Source organism: Dendrobium catenatum, unplaced genomic scaffold (genome assembly GCF_001605985.2).
Source record: "Dendrobium catenatum unplaced genomic scaffold, ASM160598v2 fragScaff_scaffold_28, whole genome shotgun sequence".
Lineage (NCBI taxonomy): Eukaryota > Viridiplantae > Streptophyta > Magnoliopsida > Asparagales > Orchidaceae > Dendrobium > Dendrobium catenatum.
In genome coordinates, this window is record NW_021318490.1 from 479,747 (window position 1) to 501,391 (window position 21,645).

Here is a 21,645-nt window from a genome sequence, read left to right on the forward strand (position 1 = left end):
GGTGAAAAGAGTGTGTTGTAAAGGATTCTCCGCCTGCTGTGAGGTGCAAAAGCAGAGTCACTATTTTTTATTCAATACTCAGAGGGTGCCTCTGGGGAGTGGATGTAGGTCTGGTTTTAGACCGAACCACTATAAATCTGGTGTCATTTTCTTTACTGTTTTTACGTTTCTGCATTTTAATTCTTAGTCTTAAAAACTCTGTGGTTGAAAAACTTTTTCTACAAAACTTAAAAGAAACAATTTTTATTTCGGTTCAACATAATTTTAAAAGAGGACATAAAATTTTTTAAACTACCAATTCACCCCCCCTCTTGGTAGCCTTTGGGACATTAACTTAGGCTTAACAACCTAATTACTAGACTCAACATTAATCTTACTTTATTTCACATCACTACTCCAGAATCATATATTTTATTTTTGAAAACCCATTTGGTTCCAACAACACTCTGGTTTTTAGTTCTTTTAACTAGTTGCCAAACATCATTTTTCAAAAATTGATTTAACTCTTCTTGCATGGCTAGGATCTAGAATTCATTAGATATGGCTTAATTTATATTTGTAGGTTAAGTTATTGAGATTATGGCATAGTGGATTACATATTTTTTAAGGCTATGCCTAATCCTAACACCTTCAGATGGATCTCCTAAGATAAGTTCTTTAAGATGACTTAAAGATTATCTCCATTCTCTTGGCAATGAAATCTTATGTTCTACCATTTCCTCCTGATTTGCAGATTCTACTCCTTTGGAGATTTCTACATCTTCATCGTCATCATCTTCTTCTTCTTCCTTAGACCCTCTAGAATTATCATATTCATCAACTATAACATAAGTTGTTTCCTCTACCACTAGTGCCCTTTTATTGAAAACTCTAAGGAATTTTTAACCATTTGAGTACCCTTGGAACACTACTTCATCATTTTTGGAGTCAAACATTCCTAGTAGAGATTTTTTATTATTTACAATGAACACTTCACATCCAAAGGCATAAAGGTGAGAGAGGTTAGGTTTCATACCCTTTAGAATTTTATATAATGTCTTATTCAGCTTGGATCTAACATTAACCCTTTTTGAAACATAACAGGCTATATTCACCACTTTTGCTTAGAAGTATTTAGGAAGTGTGTATTCGGTTAATATGGATCTAGTGGCTTCTACCAGTCTTGTTCTTTATTTCAGAAACCATATTCTATTGAGGTGTTCAAGGAGCTAAACATTTGTGATATATTCCTTGTTCCTTATAGTAAGATTCAAATTTCTCATTATCAAATTTTCCACCATGATATCTATGAATTATTAGAATTTCATAACCTAGATTCCTCTTAAAATAAGTAGAGAATGATCTAAATTCCTTGAATGATTCCCTTTTATTTGATAGGAATCTAACCCAAGGAAACCTCAAGTAATCTTCAGCAATCATATACTCAAAACTTTCTCTCTTAAGCTTGTAGTACTAATGGGTCCAAAATGATCCATGTGAAGGTCTTCTAAAGGTTTGTTAGAGTTAATGACTTTGATTGAGTAGAAGGAGGATTTGACTTGCTTTCCTAACTGACATACATCACACAAATTGTCCTTATTGAACTCTAGTTTGGGTATGCATCTCATTAAGTCTTTTTAGGTGATTTTTCTAAGTTTTTCCATTATTGAATTACACAATCTCTTATGTCATAACCAAGATTCATCAGCAATACATTTTAGGCAAAGAGAAGCAGCAGGTTCAATATATTTTAAATCAAGCAAGTAAACATTATTAATTCTTTTTCCGTTTAGCTCATTTATGCTTATCTTGCTGCTGGTAGACAAAAATTTAATGCTAAAGCCTTTATCATAGAGATAGCTTATGCTAAACAGGTTATGTTTTAAGCCATCTACCAACAAAATATTTTCAATGGGGAATTTTTTTGAGTTGCCAATTATACCTGAGCCCACCACTCTCATAGTGGTGTTATCTCCAAGTGTCACCTTGCCTCCTACCCTGGCCTCTAAAAAAATGAATTGAGTTGCATCTCCAATCATGTGCCTTAAACTTCTTCTATCTAGGTATCACATACTCTCATGATGCTTTTTTTGAGAGCTTCTCTACAAAATCATCACTAGTCAGATTGGCGAACCAAAATAATTTTTTGTTCCACCTTATGGAATATGGGATGAAATACTTGCATTCTATGCTATGAATTATCCAATTTTGGTCTCCTAAATAAATATGTTCTACGGTGGATAGTGCAAGTGTTGGCTATGTGTCCTAGCAGGCCATAAGTGAATTATCAAGCAATACGAAAAGAGTTTACTAATTTATGTAGGTTATGGTGCCTCTTCCTAGGTTTGAATGGATGTTGTGATGGTGTGTTATAAAATTGTACAAGTGTTGGAGGTGTTTTATTTGTATGCTTTTAATTGAACTTGTAAGGATTTGTTTTTAGTTTTATTAATTGAATTTTTAATTAAAATTGCATGCTTACTTCAATCTAATTTACATGTAGGAGTTTTTAATTCCTTGTATGCATTTTTTTTCATTCAACATGTGATGATTTCAAGGAATCATGTTCACAAGTTAAATCAAGATACATCTTATTTAAAGAGTCAAATTCATCTAATAAATCCCTATGATTACTATCCAAAGTGAATTGATTTTTCCTGAAGCATTCATGCACATTCTATAGATTTGAAAAGTCAGATTTATGGCATGCATGGATTTTCTTAGGCTTCCTATATGCAGTATGAATTTTTTCAAAAACATCGAATAATTCATCATAGGAATGCTCACATACCTACTCTTAATTAGAATGATCAAGATGATTATTCGCCATTAAGCACAGGTTGGTTATCTGCTCTTCAGCTTCAATTGTTGATGAGTTTGAAGTAAAGTGTTCCCAAAACACCTTCCGAGTCTTTGCTTTCCTTTCTTGAATTTAGCTTTTTCCTCACCCTTGTGATTGCTGGGGTGAGCTTTAAGTCTTGGGTAATCAGACTTAAACTTCCATGGTTTCCAGGATTCATAATATATAATATCAAAAGAAGCTTTAAATTTTTTATAATTCTTACATTTTCTTTGCTATTGGTGATGATTTTGCTTTATTTTAAAATGCTTTTTAACTATCAAGTCATTAGTGCAATATCTTCCTCTCCTTCATCTGAAGAATTTTTTGAATCATTAACTTTTAAGGCTACATTTTTTCTCTTTTTGCTTTTCTCCTGTATCAAGCTGTCTTTTAGTCACTCCTTCCTCATAGCAATGAGTGAACCATGTAATTTATCATTGTTTTAAACATTTAGATCTTTATATTAAGTCATAATATTAATTTTTTGCATCGTAGGAAGTAGGTAAGTAGTGTAAGATCTTGTTCACATTTTTTGTAGTTAGTGAGTTCTCTTCCTGAACCATGCAGTAAAATAATAATCTGAGTAATCCTAATAAACATTTTAGATATATATACACTAGATTTCTTGCAAAAAAGTATATAATAATGAAGTAGAATATTTAACCTTCATTATTTTACAGCTTTTATTCATTCATATGTTATGCAGAGTTTATCCTGTTACCAGTAGTATAAGTAGAAACACATATAAAAATTCTTCAAATATTTTGCATTCAGTTGGGCTAAATCTTTATCATGCGTACTCGATTTAAAAAAAGGAATTTCAATTTTAATGTCATTTACTAAATGCGAAGGTGCATAACATAAAATTTTGTCTTGGTTATTCTAGAGAGAGAAGCTCCAAGATTCTAGAGAGAGAAAGTTTTTCAAAACTATCATTTTTTCGATTTGGCGGGCTATACTAGGATGCCGGCGGGTGGCCCAGCTGTGATCGTCGATGGTGAAGCTACTGATGGCTTCGGTTTTGTGAATGTGGAAATGTCTGGTCGTTCTGCTAAGAATGGAAATCTGGTGATCCGGGAACCTGCTGTTCCATTGTCGATCTTCCCTGTTCTTGTTCCACGCAAAGTAATGGAAATTGTAGATTCAAGGGTGGATTCTGATTCATCCATTTCTTGTCTTAAAATCAAATCCACTTATGGTGAAATTTCTTCATCTTCCGATATGAAAATTTTCGTCAATCATTTTAGCAATTCGTTAAAAGGGAACAATGGATCCTTAAACCTCCCTTCAATTCCAAATTCTAAAGATTGCTCCTCAAATGTTTGTGAAAATGTCAGTATTGAGCCTTTATTGGCTAATGATTTTAATGCTTTAGATAACTGTAGAGATAAGATGGGATCAAATCCATGGTTAAAGCAAAATTATCTAAAAAATGATTCTAAGACAATTGCAAATTGCTTAGCAGAGGATGGCAGGGCTGTCAAACTGTTTGAACCAAATGTAAAGGCCAATTCAGATCATCTGAATCTATCTATAGTGGTAAAAGCATTTGGAGTTGATATCTCTATTCCAATGATGGCGTGGGAGTTAAGACGTCAGTGGAACCAGTTTAGTAAATTTCACTTGACTTCTCTTGGTCTAGGATGGATGTTATGCTCGTTTGATGATAAAGTGACTATGGAGAATGTTATTATGGGTGCACCTTGATTCGTTAAAGGGAATATAATCGGAATGGATAGTTGGAGTTCGGATTTCTCTCCATCTTCCTTGAAAGGCTTAAGCTCTCCGGTTTGGATTAGATTTCCTAACCTCCCTCTTTTTTGTTGGGATGAAATCAATGTTGCAAGGATTGCTTCCCTTATTGGTACTCCTCTACTTATTGATGGGAATATGTTCCAATGGAGAAAGAGGGGATTGTGAAGAGTTTGTGTTAGAATGGAGCTTGATAAACAACTTCCATTGGGAGTGTGGATTGAAGGTCCTAATGGTAGGTTTTTCCAAAATGTTGAGTATGAGAGGATCTCTTCTCTTTGTTATAATTGTGGCAAAGTTGGTCACTTAACTACTTCTTGTGGAGCCAAAGTGGTGGTTGAGGACTCTGTTCAGAAGGAGGCCAACATTAAGGAGGAAGTTAAGAGCTTGAAGCAGTTCAGGATGGTTCAGTTTATGAACCTTGGATTCATGTCAATAACAGAAAGAAGAATTGGATTAATTAGAAAAGGATTAAGCAGGTGAACTCCAAACCGGTTTCAAAAAGAAATAAGCCGATTTTTAAGAAGAAAGAAGTCCAGGGAATTACTCAGGTTGCTGCCTCAGAGAATGCTTTAGAGATGTCAACAAATGAGAAGATGGATGGTTTGGGACTTCAGAATCAGAAAGAAGATGGGTCTTCTAAGTTAAATTCGGAAAGAAGATGGGTCTTCTAAGTTAAATTCGATAATTCCTTCTCTCATAGAATTTTCCTTACCAAATTGCAATAAATTTGATCTACTTAGTGAAATTGAAGAGGAAGTTTGTGAAAGAATTCATTCTGAAAAACGCTCTCCTGGTATACCTGATATTGAAGAGGGAGAATTTGTTAATATTAAAGAATCTGTGGTGAATAAGACAATTGTTAAAACTCCTACAGTGTTTGATATTAGAGAAAAGGATAGTATTGGGAAACCTAAACCCAAACTTCATAAGGAGATGAAGTTTTTGGGGCCATTAAATCAATCCTCTAGACTTAAAAAACAAGAAGGAATCAATAGAAAGAAGGGTGGGGGACCTTCCCCCTCGGTGGCTAAATGAGTTCTCTTATTTTCTAGAACTGTAAGGGGGCGAATAAGAGGGTGGCCCCTCTATATTTAAATGAGGTTGTCCTTGATTGGAATGCTAACTATGTGGGCATTGTTGAAACTAAAATTGATTCTTTGGAGAAGTGGAAATTTAGTAAATACATGGGTAAAGATTGGGATTTCGTTCTTTATCCATCTAGTGGTTTGTCAGGAGGGATCGTGGTGATGTGGAGGTCTGATTTGGCCAGTTTTTTATTAATAACAATAAATGAGCAATGTGTGATTGGGAAGCTTTGTATAGCTAATAAAGGATCTTGGATTATCTCTACTATGTATAGGAGTAGAGTTGTTTATAGTAGGAGGAGCTTGTGGGAATGCTTAGGCTCTCACTCTTCATTGGAGTTACCTTATATTATTGGTGGTGACTTTAATTGCATCCTTTCTCAAAATGACAAGAGGGGAGGTAAGAAAATCAAATTCTCTCTTGATCCTCAAGAGATGAATTCGTTCATGAATAGTTTTGATCTTCATGATGTGGGAGTTGTTGGGCCTAAATACACTTGGTGTAATAAAAAAAGTGGAGGTGCACGTATTTGGGAGAGACTTGATAGGTTTCTTCTCAATTCTAAGGCCTTGGAAGCTCTACCTCAGGCTGTTAACCGCCATGTGGCGCGGGTTGAATCTGATCATTGTCCAGTGGTTCTTCAGCTAGATTTCCTAAATTTTCATCATCAAAAAATGATGCGGTTTGAAGATGTTTGGCTCTCTTATCCTACTTCCTTTCATGTTGTCAATAAAGCATGAAGCAAGCAATTTAAAGGTGATCCTATGGAGGTGTTGAATAAGAAATTTCATTTTGTGTTGAGGACTCTTTTCTTTTGGAGTAGATCTAAACATAAAAATTTGATGGAGCTTAAAGAGAAACTTAAAAAAGAGGTGGATGATCTGCAAATTGAAGAAGCAAGTGGTAATGGGATGTCAGAACAATTGGTTTTGTTGCTCAAATCCAAAGTTCATGAATTGAACATTACTCTAGGAAGGTTAAACGTTAGGTGGAGACAAATGGTGAAATTAAAATGGATTAAGGTGAGTGATATTAATTCTCATTTTTTACGTGCATTTGCTAATGGGAGGAAGAATGGTAATTTCATAAAGCAAATAAAGGATGATGTGGGGAACTTGGTAGACCATCAAGCTGCTATAGAACAAGCTTTTTTGAGATTATTTTCTCAAAAATGGAAGGAACGGGATTGCATTGTAACAGGTTGGCCGAATAATGTGAATGCTTTAAGCAGAGAAAGCGTGAAATTACTGGATGCTAAATTCACAGTGGAGAAAGTAGACAAAGTCATTTTCAAGCTTGGAGGCTATATCTCTCCAGGGATTAATGGAATTTTGTATTCCTTTATCAAAGGCTATTGGAAAATAATTGCTCAAGACATGTGGAAGGCAATCTTTCAGTTCATTTCAACTGGGAAAATGAATGCTAAGTGGAAAGAGACTTTGGTAGTCCTTATTCCCAAGGTGCAAAATTTGGTAGATCCCTCTCAATTTCATCCTATTAGTTTATGCTTGTCTATTTACAAAATCATTGCTAAACTTCTTTTAAATAGACTTAATTTGTTTATTAATGATTTGATTTTGGAAAACCAAGTTGCTTTTTTAAAAGGTAGATCCTTATCAGAGCATGTTCTTTTGGCGCAAGAGATTTTTCATAAGTTTAGATTTTCTAAATCAAAAAAAGGGATGATGGCGGTGAAAATTGATATGGAACAAGCATATGATTGTATGTCTTGGAGTTCCTTGGAAAATATACTTCATTACTTTGGTTTTCCTAATGATTTTTCCAAAGTTCTTATGGAATGTGTTACCTATCCAAGTTTTTCTATTCTCTTCAATGGAACCCAATCAAATTTTATTGAAGCAAAGAGTGGTTTTAGACAGGGTTGTCCACTCTCTCCCTATTTGTTCATTTTATGTTCCCAATTGTTATCAAACAACTTGCACCAAAATGGGAACAATTTGGGAATTAAAGTGGCTACATTGGCTCCCAAGATATCCCACCTTCTTTATGCAGATGACGTTCTTCTTTTTTCTGAAGCGAATATTGAGCACGTGAAATTGCTTAAGAGGATCATTGTTGATTACTGTAGCTGGACAGGGCTATAAGTTAATGTGAAGAAATCAGCTATTATGTTTGGGAAGTCGGTTAATAGAGCAAAGAAGAAATCATTATCCAAAATTCTCAATTATAAGGTGGTGCAGGAAATTAAGTACTTGGGTATTAATCTCTGCTTTTGAAGATTGATCTCTTCTAATTTTTTATTCTTGCTTGAGAGGGCGTATGCTAAAATTAATAGTTGGGGTAATAAATTTTTTTCATTACCTGGTAGAATTGTGCTGGTAAAGTCTATTTTGCTGGCAATTCCCATCTTCTATTTTTCCCATTCTTTGGTTCCCATTAATATTCTGAATAAATTGGAAAAGATATGCAGAGATTTTATTTGGAAAAAATCGGACAATGGTGTTGGCATGCACTACATTTCGTGGGAGGTTCTTTGTAAACCATATGTTGAAGGTGGAGTGGGATTGCATTCTCCTGTTTCTATGATGGGTCCTCTTCTAAATATGCTTGGGAGTTTATAAAGGAGCCCAATTTTTTGATGTATATGACTCTTAGAGCAAAATACGGGAATGATATCTGCAGTGGAGCAAGGAAGCAAAACAGTTCGGTTACATGGAGGATTCTTTTGAATGGCTTGAGTTCCATACAGCCAATTTTGAGATGGAAGGTTGCTACAGGTGTCTCCATTGATACTCTTGAAGATATTTGGATTCAAAAATAGAAGATTTTCCAAATGGCCTACTTTTATCAATGTCACGGTAGATGAATTCCCCAGGCTTGATTTTTTTATACAAAATAGAGAATGGAATCTGTTTGAGCTAAGTAAACATTTTGGTCCAGAATTAACTAAGTTGATTTTACAAGTGAAGATTGAAGAAGGGACGGATTCCAGAGAACTTCTTTACAAGTTTACAGGAAAATCTTTATCTACTTTGACTAGAACTGATCATGGTGCTGTTTGTAATAAAAATAGCTGTTGGAAATGGCTCAAATTAAGCAAACTGTCAGCTCGGGTGCATTGTTTCTAATGCAGATTACTTAATAATGGTATTCCAACCTTGGATTATCTCATGTACAGGAGAATTATTCAAGCAAATGGCTGTCCAAGAGGTTGTACAACTGCTGAAGATGAGGAGCATATTGCAGTGAACTGTGGCTTTTTAGTTCGATTGTTTGATACCTTGGATAATTGGGGTTTTAAACTTCCTAGATACAATGCTTGGTCAGATTGTATCAATGGTTTAAAGGTTTTATCTATCTCAAATCCTTTTTTATCTAATATTTACTGTACAGTTGTCTACTTTTCTTGGAAGAGTAGGAATAATGTTACCAATGAAGGCAATGAATTGGGAATGGGATTTATGGCTGCTAAAGCAATTGAAAATGTTGTTTCTTCTTCAAAGTGCGGTATCTTCTCGGATCACTGGGGAGCCAATCAACTTTGTAAGCTGCCTAATTCTTCTTGGCACCCTCCTCCAATCGTGTGGATTAAAGATAGCTTTGATGCTGCCCTTTTAGACTCTAATGAGGCCGGGATTGCTGCAGTTTTTAGAGACCATAAAGGAAGATTCTTATTTTCTTTTGGAATCAAATGTGTAAATTGGGACATTGGTTTCTTCGAGCTTATGGCTATAAGGGCTCTGAAATTGTTTCACAATAAGTGGAACTTTGAAGCTAAGGGGATTATCGTTGAAGGGGATGATCAAAATATCATCAACTATCTTCAAAGTTCTTTGAATAAAGCTTTTGACAAGGAAGAAGAGATTGAAGACTTGTCTTTCTTAGAGGATTTTGGTATGTTTCTTTTTCACTTCGTTCATAGATACTGTAATCATTTAGCCGATTTATGTGCTAATTTTGCTTTAGTATAGGATTTCATTTGGGAGGATCTCTATTGCAATAAAATTCCTCCTAGTTTTTTTGCTTTGCTTAAAGATGAGTGTGATATGTGTTCTATCATTCTCTAGGTTGTATCTGTTTTCTACTTTTTAGTAATTTGCCTTTGGTAGTTTCAATAAAAAAAAGAAGGTGGAGAACATCCCTCTTGAACTAACATCCATAGGCGATAATTGATAGATTGCACAAAAGTACACATGGAATATTTAAAAAATTAAAAGACGTCTATGTGATTAAATGTCCATCCACATTATAACAATTTCCAAAGTTATCCATTGATCATTTTTTAAATTTTATTTTAAACTTATTTTTTTAATTCCATTCTAGAACCACTTAAAAGTTTTTGGAGGATCTTGAACCTTAATGAGCTAGCTTGAGGCTAACTAAGAGGGTGGGGAGGAGGGGGGGGGGGGGGGGGGGGGGGGGGGGGGGTTAAATTGGATGTTTTAAAAACTTCTTTAGGAAAAAAGAATTCCTTTAAAAACTTTTTATATTCACACATGATAATCTACATAATAGATGTGGAAATAAAAAAATTTTACAATAATGAAATAAATCAAAATTTTCAACCACACATATAACTGTATAAAAATAAAGTGCAAAAAATAATCAAAATGAACACACCATAATTTATAGTAGTTCTATCAACCTGACCTACATCCACTCCTTAGAGACTTCCTCTCCAAGTATTATAGAAAATAATAGTGACACTCCTTTTGCTCTCATAAAAAGGTAGAGAAGCCTATACAGATGCTATTATATCAAGCCAGTGCGGTAAAGTATCGTGACTCTTGTACATGTAGAGAACATTAATTCTTTTTTAACCCTCGTGGTGTTGGTCAGAGAACCATAACTCTATTTTCACCCTCAAGGTGATGGTCAGATAACCTCAATCTTTGCTGAAGAACTTCAAGTCTAGAGCTAAAGAACATCCAAGTATATGCTTATAGATATTAGGAAAGATTCTTGATTGGAGCAACCATGTGAATCCCATCACAAATTCTCCATCACAAAATCTTCCTCTCTTTACTTATAAAGCACTCCTTTTTCTCTCCCTTGAGGCTCTCTCTCTTGAAGTAAAAATAACCAAAGATTTTTGAGTAAGAGTATTAGAAAACCTTAAGTAGTGGGCTTCAAGAAAACTTAATTTTCGGGAGTTCCTTCATCTATTCATACAGTATGATATAAGCATCATATAGTATGATTAGTGCAATTTAGACTTGTCCATCAAGTTCATGCATATGAATTGTTCAAAATTTATTACATGTTGTATAGTTTTACAACATATCATACAGTATGAAAATATAATCATCTAGTTTGAAATGTATAAATTCTTTCTCTTTGTTTTGGATGACTTCTTGGAAGGCCTACTTTGTATACAGTTAATTGTCTTGCACTATGGACATCATACAATATAATTAGTACAAAAATGATGAATTCATTTTGTACAATCTTTGGGATAACCAATTTTATACATTATCAATCATCCAGCACTATGGACATCATATAATATGATAAGTATAAAACTCATTGCTTTTGTTTTCTATAACCTCTAGGATGAACAAATTCATACTCTATCAATTATATTTTTTGAACATTATCATACATTACAATTGGCAGATCATAAATGTCATGATTTAATAACTAGATTTTGAGGGATTAATTAAGAAGTATATTAATTAGGGCATACAATATGAACCAAATTATATTGTACGATCAATATAAAATAAGTATCTTTCTTAACCTTTGGTGGCTAGGGTTTTGAAATAACACAACATATAGTACAATACGGATCAAAGTCCTATAGTACGAACCAAACTTGAACAATATAATCCAAAGTCATACATTATGATTTTCTAAGAAAAAAAACTCTTAAAATATTTTTCTCTCCCCCTATGTATTTGCAAGGTTACTCAGCAAAGATATCTACCAAATTACATGATATGTCTCAAGAAAAAATATATAACAAAATAAAAATACATATTGAAACCCAAGTCTACCTAGTATTGAGTTGATCAAAATTGAAGGTGAACGGTGGACTATTTTTCAGAAACATTTGCACACACAAAATAAAACAAAATATCAAAGAATTAGGAGAAAGTCGTAATAGACATAATAAAGTTTGTTATCATCAAAATCATGGTGGTTGGATCATTTTTGCAACACACTGTAGGAATATGTGTCCGATGATTATGAGCCTTTTTTTCTTTATGTCATTATCTCGATTTCCTCAGATGAGTATGAGATCCCTTTCTACTTCTTCTATTCTACCTTTTTTTTAATCGAGGCATGCAAATAGAAAATCTTCTTTCCTTGGCCCTCCCTCATTATTTAGATATGGTTAGGTGAGCATCGGAGCTCCCTCGTTCACTATTTTGACCTTGTCAAGCAAATGTTGGGTTTCATTTACCCTGTTTGTTCCACCATTCTTGCATGATTGTGTGATCATTAATTGACTGAGTGATTGATTGAATGAGTGCATGTCATTACATGATTGAGTGATCGTGAGGTGATCATTATATTTTGGATTTCTTATTACGTGATTATGTGATTATTATATATTTGAGTTTGTTGCATGATCTTGGGATCAATGCATGATTGGATGATAGTTACATTATTATGTGATCATTATATGATTAGTTGATTATTTTGTGATTGTATGATCATTATATAGTTATGTGATTATTGTGTCAGTATTGCATGATCATTTGCTTAAGGAGTGATGCAATAATTATTATATAATTAGACAATCATTACATGATTGTACGAATATTGCATGGTTGCATGTTTTTAGCATGATTATGTATTACTACGTAATTGCATTATTGCATAGTTAGTGCATGGTTGCATTGTCATTGTATGATTATTACATGATGGGACACTTGCTACATTATAAAATCATTGTAGTGTGATTGAATGTTTCTTGAGTTTCGTTAGTTGATTCTAATGTTGCATCCTCATAGAGATTGGGAAGTCAATGCCAATGTGTGAGGTTCACTTGTCATTTTCCATACTTATTGGTGATCCATTATTTGACCTTTATTTTCATGTTTGATTGACCTGAATGAACTATGTCTAGCATAATCATATTTGAATCACCATTAATTAATGCTCAATCTTTTTGAATTAACTTGATTGAGTAAAATTGAGTTGGAATTGACTCGAGCTAAGTTGAATTAAACCCAATATGTTTAACTGAGTTTGATTAGCACATTCAAGCCTCATCAAAATTAACTTGAGTTGATCAACACCCATTTAGGCATAAATTTTTAAAGTAGACAGTATCAAACTAGGTTGAGTTTGAATCAACTCAATCTTTGCCTAATTGAATCTGGCGTAGACTCAAATTTAACCAAATTTAGTATAATTTAATGCAATTTAAATATATTTGACTTTCCAAATAATTTGAATTTATTCCTAAATATATAAACATGATCCAACGATCTCAATTCTGTCAAAGACTCAATCCTACTATTGTTAGGCTACCCAGTCACCTGAGCCCATAAATGGGAAGTCAATTCAAATAACTTTATGTCGAAGTAAAAATTAACAGCTCTTTTGTTGTGTTTAGAAGGGGTATAATATCAGAGATACATTTGAGAAGGCAGAGGCCTGCTCGAACAAAAGGGATGGATGACCCCTGGTCTTGGGGTTTGACATTCATATTCCATTTCTCAATATGGCATCTTCCCTTTTCTGACTCCCTTAGCATAGGACTCTCCTTCTCTCAGTCTCTCTCTCTATCTCTATCTCTCTCTTTCTCTCTCTCTCTCTTTCTCTCTCTCTCTCTCTCTCTCTCTCTCTCTCTCTCTCTCTGTTTCTACAAGCCTGGAGCTGAAGATCCCTCCTCCCGACCTCTCCTTTGCAGTCTATCTATCAAGAGGAGTTGAAGCCCTCCTTATTTTCCTTTCCTATTTACGAACCTCAGGAGGATCCAAACCCAACGTCGCCTTACCCTAAGCCACTAGCCTCCTTGCTTTAGGTTTATTTTTCATCCTCCTCTTCTTCCTCTTGTACTTGTACTTGAACTTGTTTTACTTCTTCTTCTACTACAACCTTTTCTTCTTCTTCTTCTTCTTCTTCTTTCTTTCCTTCTTGTACTTTTCCCTATTTCTTCTTGCTAATCTTTTTAAAAAAGAACTAAATAAAAAAAGTAATGACATTTAAACTTCCTAAGAAATCTTAAGAGTGTATTTTTCTTTAATTTTCTTTTTCTATAGGTATTCATATTTTCCATTCTTGTTGAGATGATTATTATATGAATCATGATGAATCTTGTGTAGATTGGTTGGGTGAGTTCAATTAAGTAGGTGTATAAATCATGATTTTCATGCTAGTTTGTTTTATGTGATACAGTAAATATTATATATCAAGTGTTTGGTAAAATGTGGTTGAGGAAAGGTTGTGATGTTTTTGGTGACTTATAAAACTTAAGGTTGCATGTGAAGTCTTTTAACCAAATGTTCTATGAGCATTTTTATTTGTAAAAATTTCACATTGTATCTCTTCTTTGTTATTGTAAGGTTAGACATAACTACATTTGCATTGTTTCCTCTAAGATTTTTTTAGGAAGGTGTTTAATTCTCTCTTGCTATTGATGTCCGTAACAAATTTTGTTGAGATATTTTCTTAAAGTTGGGTTGAAGATAGGATTAAACCATCATAACACATGATTGTCTTGATAGAATATTTTTTGCTATGGTGATGGCTTGGTAGCTTAAAGACAACCTAGAGCTTCTAAACACTTGGGGTCAATTTATATAATAAAAATCTATGTTTAGTCTTGAATATTCAAGCTCTTAACTCTTCTTAGTAATGACATTGTGAGACTCCAAGTGAAAGCTATTCATTCCAAGTCCTTTTCTTATTACATGCATTTGGCTATAAAAAAATAAATCGATGTGTGATGAGTATCGCTTTGAGGTTGAAGGTATTGATATTATTAGAAACTCAACAATATTTTGCTTATTATCTACATCATGCAATTTGGAATCCTATATATGAGTTGTTAAAAAATTCTTCACTATATAAATCTTGGCATTGTAATGCATTTCTTATGGTTATTCATATTTTGTCACTTCTTATCTTGTTATTCCGCACATGTGATGATTTAAAATATATATATTTCTCAATGTTGGAGGAGGTTTTAGTCTCAAATTTACTTTGTGATCACCATTAATATTGTCCAATGGGTTTTTTTTTTATTTCCAATTAAGCTTGTGCCTTCATGTGTTAATGAAGTAGTGAGGAATTGAGAATATCTTTCCCATTCTTGAGATTAACTTTTTTTTTTTGAAGTGTTCGTCTCCACCTCTTGGTTTAGATGGCCATGTCTTCATTGTTGCTTTGAGAATATTATAGAAAATAAAAGCTATGAGGCTTGTTTTAAGTTGTAGAAGGAAAATATATGGAACTTTCATATATATTTACTTGGTTTATCAGTGAAATGGTTGGAGTCATTAGTGTCTTTTTTTATTATGAATTTGATTTCAGGAAATAGAATTTTGATGATAGGAAACATTTTTATTTTTTTTTTGACTGCCTTGCCTACTAATGTTTTAGGTCCACAAGATCAAATTGCAAATCAAACTAGCTCAATATTGGGTAGATTAGGACTGAGTAAGTTTGTAATGTACATCAAGTATCTTTTACCATTTCTTGACTTAATTATAAAAGATGTGGAACCTGATGCTATGTAACCTTGCACACACACACTTGGGGAAATTTTTTTACTATTTTAGACTTTTCTATTTTCGATCACATCATCTGGGATGATCCAAAAATCATCCTAGATGATCAATTAAAAATAGAAACCCTAATTAGGGCATCCTAGTTAAGGCAGCAGTTATTAAGAAAATCGTCCGGGATGATACTAGCATCATCCAGGATGATAGACTCAAATCAGAAAGAATCAGCCACCATATCTATTTAGGCATCTTTTATTTTTGGACATCATCCTAGACGATGCAAAGTAATTTTACCTAAATTAATATAGTAATTAAGGAAAGCAATTAAGGATTGTTTACTCGATCATATCATCCTGGATGATCAATTAAAAAACCTTAGCTCTTCTTGGACGATGTATAATCAGCCTGGTTGCTTTTAGGGTGATGCTCTGGACTATATATAATGAATTGAACTAATACACCAGGACAATTGAGAGATCAGCCTAGACGATCAAGTTATTTTTCCATCGTCCAGACATCCATTTAGGATAATGTTGTGGATAATATTGGTCATTTTCCACTAATCAACCTGAATAATCTAGTTATTTTTCCATCGTCTAGACATCCATCCAGGGTGATGGTCTGGATGATATTTAATGACTTTAACTAATCGTACAAGATAATATCCTATCATCATGGACGATATGAACAAATTATCCTTGTGAACATCTAGAATCTTCCAAATCATCCTGGCTAATTGAGCTAAATTTGTATTGATCATCTGGGATGATCGGCCAATCGTCCTGGATGATAATGTCAGTTTGTTGTAATTAAGAAAAAATCCAAAGATTTTCTATATAAGACCTCTTGTTTTACCCAAGAGTGTATCTTTTATTGCTATCTTGACCTAAGAGAGCCAAGAGGAGAGGGATAGCAATGGAAGAGAGATAGAATCTTGTGAAGGGGAGTTTATGAGGGGATTCATAAAGGTTGCTCTAAGAAAGGATCTGAATCATCTTCTTTGGTCATCATCCCTGGTTCTTTATAGGTTTGAGAGAGGTCGACTTCAATAACTGATCAAGGTTCTTTGTCTACTTTTGGAGGCAGCGAAAGGAGTTAGGTTCTCTGCCTGCTTCTGGAGGAAGCAAAAGGAGTTGGGTTCTCTGCCTGCTTCAGAAGAAAGCAAAAGGAGTTGGGTTCTCTGCCTCAACAGGATTGGTGGAAAGGAGTTTTTGTACGGGATTCTCTGCCTAAGCATTAAGTTGGAAGAGTTTTTTTAAGCATTTTTTTGGAGGAAGCGAAAGGAGTTAGGTTCTCTGCCTCAGCAAATTTGGTGTGTTCTTTCTTATTATTACTCATGTATTTAACTTCTGCTCCTTGTTTCTCTTGTGGTGAATCTTCTTTTGGTTTTGTTTGTATTTCTATTTGAAGAAATTTTTAAATACCAATTCACCCCCACCTCTCTTGGTTAGCCTCGGAACTAGTTCATAAGGGCCTAACATCCCTGACAAACATTCAATTTTACATTTGGATATTTGGGCCTTAAATGCATATTTAGTCACAGTTTTATCCTTATTCCATGGTAAGCCTTGTGTGCATGCCTTTCTAAAGTATAATATAAGGAAATTGTATCTTATGATGTTGAATTAAATGTTGGCATTTTTTATGAGTCATTTTTAAAAGATTTTTTTTGAAATGTTTATCTTACTTTTAGTATTTAGTGGGTTATGATTGGTGAAGGTTGGTTAATTTAACTATGGTGGACAAGTCAGATAAGAGTTTTGTTCAATTCAAGAGATCATGACTTTTATTTTTGTTTTTATTTTTTTCAATAATGTATTGTTGATTTTGAGCTTTTGGCAAACTTTGATTGTGTATTTAGCATGGAGTAAAACTAGTGAGTTTGACTTAGTGTGATAAAAAATTACATGCATTATGTTGGATAATTATTTTTGAGTCTTGAAAAGGACTGAGAAGCTTTATGTTAAAAGATTTCTTGAGTTCTTTTGAGGTGGAATAAGCTTTCATAAAAAATTTCTCTCTTATTTGCATTTTTTTCAAAAGTTAAAGTGGAGCCAGTAAATGGGTTGGAGGCAAAAATAGCTATAAAGAGTGGATGGATGTTGAGGTACATTTATGCTTTCTTGAATGTTGATTTTTTTTTCTTTACTTGTTTGAATTCTTTGTGGAAGAATTGTGTCAGTAGTTATCTTTGGTAGCAATCAAGTGTCTTGATTTTCAAAAGTGAGATTTCTATATAATCAATCCAATATTGAATTTTGGTGGTTGGGTTATTTTCTTGAACTTTAAATGAAGTTGCTTGAAAATCTCTTTCTTTTTTTTTAAATATATTTGGCCTAAGCATTAAGTTGGAAGAGTTTTTTTTATGCATTTTTTTCATATTATTGAAGTATTTTCTTGAGATGTAGGAAGGACAAATTTCATCAAACCCCTCATTTATTATTGCATTTTAGTAGAAGATATTGAGTTTTAAACTTCTAGTGAGTTTGTTTCTTATTGCTCAGCGCGAAGAAGTATTATTGTCACTCTCAAATTATGCATGGTGCCATTATAGTGGCTATGTAGGGAGTGTAAAAGGTTATTTGGCATGTATTAAAAACATCTCTTATAACCTTCAAAAGCATCTTTATCCTACACTTAATTTTTTATTTGTTGTCTTGACTTTTGAAGGAAGGTGTGTTCTACTTGTTTGTCTCTTTGCATGAGTAGAAAGATTTGTCATATAAAGTGCTTCTTTTTTTAGTTTTGGTAGAATAAGGTGTGGTGGAAAGATAAGTTTTTTGGATGATTGTTAGATAGTAGAATTTTGGAAAGTGAACAATCGCTCTCTTTCTCTCTTTCTCCCTCAACCTACCTCCCTTCTTTCTCTACCACTTCCTTCTACTTGTGACTTGAGATAATATATAATGCTTTGAAAAACCCAAAAATCCTAAAAAACAAATAAATAAGTCGATCTGTAAACCCAAAAAATATATTGTTATTTTATTTCATTTTTTTTTAGTTTTTTATATATAAAATATTAACATGGTCTTTTAAAATCTTCCATTCTTTTATGTTTTTGTAAGCGACTTTTGGGAGGGCAAGGATAAGGAGTTATTGGAGCAATTTAGATGAAGGAGCTTGAACAAATATATATGAGCATCAGTCACCCTCATCAATTTCGATGGGGGTGCTACGGGTGGAACCACAACGTGGTAGCCCCCGGTCTTATATATTTTCTTAAAACTTTAAAGCCCTTATGGAGCCTTTTGATTATTTGATTCCCCAACCATAGGGCCTTATATAAACTTCATTTTTCTTAGATTTCTTCTTGTTTATTATATAACCTATAACCTATTTACATATGTGTGTGTGACCAAAGGGTTAGGAACAATATCTTTTTGTTTGATAAAACATTAGAGGTAATTAAAGACAAAAATTAAGGATGAGTTTTTTGAGAATTAAGACAGACGTATGCACCCTTTAAGAGACAAACACACTCAAACATAAAAAACATAATGACATCCCAACCTAGAATTAGTATGTATTACTAATTTAATCCTAATTATACCTAATAAATAATTAATAATTTTGATAGAATCAATGATTATCTAAATAAAAATGCATGATAATATTTGATTCTTATTAATTAAATCTTAACAAATGTACATAACCACAAAAAGGTAAAATCTGAACAAAAAGTTAAAACCAAATCTAATTAAAATATTAATCAACCCTTAATTCAATATTAACTAAATAAAAATCATTAGAATATAAAACAAAATTTAAGAGTTATAAATCTAAGTTAAAATGAAAAAATAAAAGACTTACAAAATTCGCTCTTAATTCATAAAGTAATTAATCCCTTCATAACTAATCATATACACAATTCAAGATAAATCCAAATTAAATAAAATGAAAGCTAAAGGCTAATAATCTAAGTTTGGGTGTAATTCACTAATGATTAAATTGAACGGAAATAAGAGACTAACTAAAAGTTCAACTCAAATCAAAACTTGATAATCAATCCAAATGTAATTATACTATAAATCATTCCTTTTAAAATCATTAATCAACCCATAATCTCCAACCACAGAGATTGAAATCATTCCACAGGTTGACATCATTACTCTTCTTTACTTTGGGTTGTATAATAAGTGGCACTTGGCACATGGACCTTGGACACTTTACTTTGGTTGACATTTTTTATGTGATTGATTGTTTAGTCTATTTAAGAAGTATAAATGGCATTCTTTTAAACATTTTTTTCTTGCATGTGCATGTGCTTGAATTCTACTAGGTTCTTAGGGATAAAATTTTTCTTCTCGTAATGAAAAAATAAATTTTAAAGAATTAAATAAAATAGATAGATAAATGATATAGGAAAAAAAGCTAAAGGTCATTCGAGGTCACATGTATAATAATGCATTACCTTTTTCTTTCTTTAATCACTTCCCTATATGAGTGTATAAATTAGATAATCTGACCTTTAAGGATGAGGTTCTAAACCTGGGGCGACCTAATCATCTAAAAATTTATTCTATAGACCTTTTTAAAAATTTCAAGAATATATGTTTTGGATACTTTGACTAGCATGCACTGCTTTAGAAACAAACTAACCTTAATATTTAATTACATTAGTCTTATAAGTATTACACCATTCATAATATAAGGCTACTTAGAATTTTCTTTAGACGTCTGCCTTAAAATTCAAAGACTTGACCACCCATCTTTCATTCATAAAGACTAGGCAACATTAATTTTATGGGATTAGGTGGTTTAGCTAGCTTTCTTTCTTAGGAAAAATGTATGCCTAGACTACATTTCTTTTGTTAGGTTATGCAAGTTAGTACTGGGTGTACAATATTATTTCTTTTATAGATCTAGGATCAAATGCTGGTAGTATTGGTTTACTGATGTATGCCTTATCTGAGGGTGAGCTCTCTATCCTTTAGAGGCTATAAATCTCAACCATTCAGATCACATGGATGAAACAATCTCCATCCTTCCCTTATATGTTCTTGGAAAATAATGTCTTCTCTTATTTCTCTACTTTAACCTTTCGAAGTAATAGTATGATTTGCACATATTATTTAACCCAATTGAGCATATCGTTCTCTTGAATTAGGAAAAGCCTAATTTTTTTCCTATGCGCAAAACCCTTTGAGATAGACATAAAGTGCCCTTAATTGAGAGTTTTCTTAGGCTAAAGCTTAAGATTTAATGAACCATGAGGGGCTTATGCTCATGGGAAATTGATAGCCACACCAAATAAATCCAATGTTTATAAATATATTGGATGGGAAAAATCTCTTGATTCTTAGGTTATACATAATATTACCCATTGAGGTTTTCTATGATGCCATCTTCTCTCCCATTGGTCTTCTTACGTAGAGTGTAAAGGCCTATGACCATTTTGTCCTACGAGACAATGCGATCATACTTTTTACATTCTGGCCCCTCTAGAAACTACATATAGAGGCCTATAATTGCCTATGAGTAAGGTGTGTGTCAAATATTGCATCATACATGAGATAAGAAGAAAGACAAAGTCGTAGCACAAAAAGAAATTGAGTTAAAAAATCTTAACTGTACAGCCGAAGGAGAGGATGACATAACACTCATGATGCAACAATTTTAAAGATTCCTAAAAATAAAAAAATATCATCAGTAGTGGAATAGAGATAAATAAAATAATAATTCTAAGGCTTCTTATGATGATAATTATTTTTAATATAGGAAGCTAGGGGACTTAAGGATGGATTGCCCCAACCTAAAGGCTCACCTGATCAAGGAGAAGGGTGAAGAAAGGACAGAGTTCAAAAAGGGTAAGCAGTGGAGTCAGATGGTACTTTGGGCAGACTCCACTTTAAAATCATCAAAAATTAAAGTATAAGAGGTGGTAACCAATTTGTTCCATATGGAAAATAATAATCTTAGTCTTTCTGATCAAGATGAGGTATGTAAGCTTTCATATAATGAGTTATTTAAAGTTAAAAAAAAACACAATGCATATCAGAAGATCAAGAAAAGGTATGCTAGTTTAAACACTTGTTGCGGATCTATGGCTTATGATTTTGATGATAGCAAATATTCTTTTTCTCTATGACTACTTTCTACTAATTTTTCAGGTCCACACTATCAGACTGCAATCTGGAACCAGCTCAAGACTGGGTAGACTAGGCCTGTGTCAGTTTGTAATCTTTTCCTTTCTTGAGTCTATTATATTTAGTGTGGCATCTGATGATTTGTATCTTGGAAGATTTTCTATTGTGCCCTAAAAGTTTTCTATTTTTGGTAACATCATCTGGGACGATCTGACAAAAGTAGAAATCCTAATTAGGGCATCCTCTTTAAAGC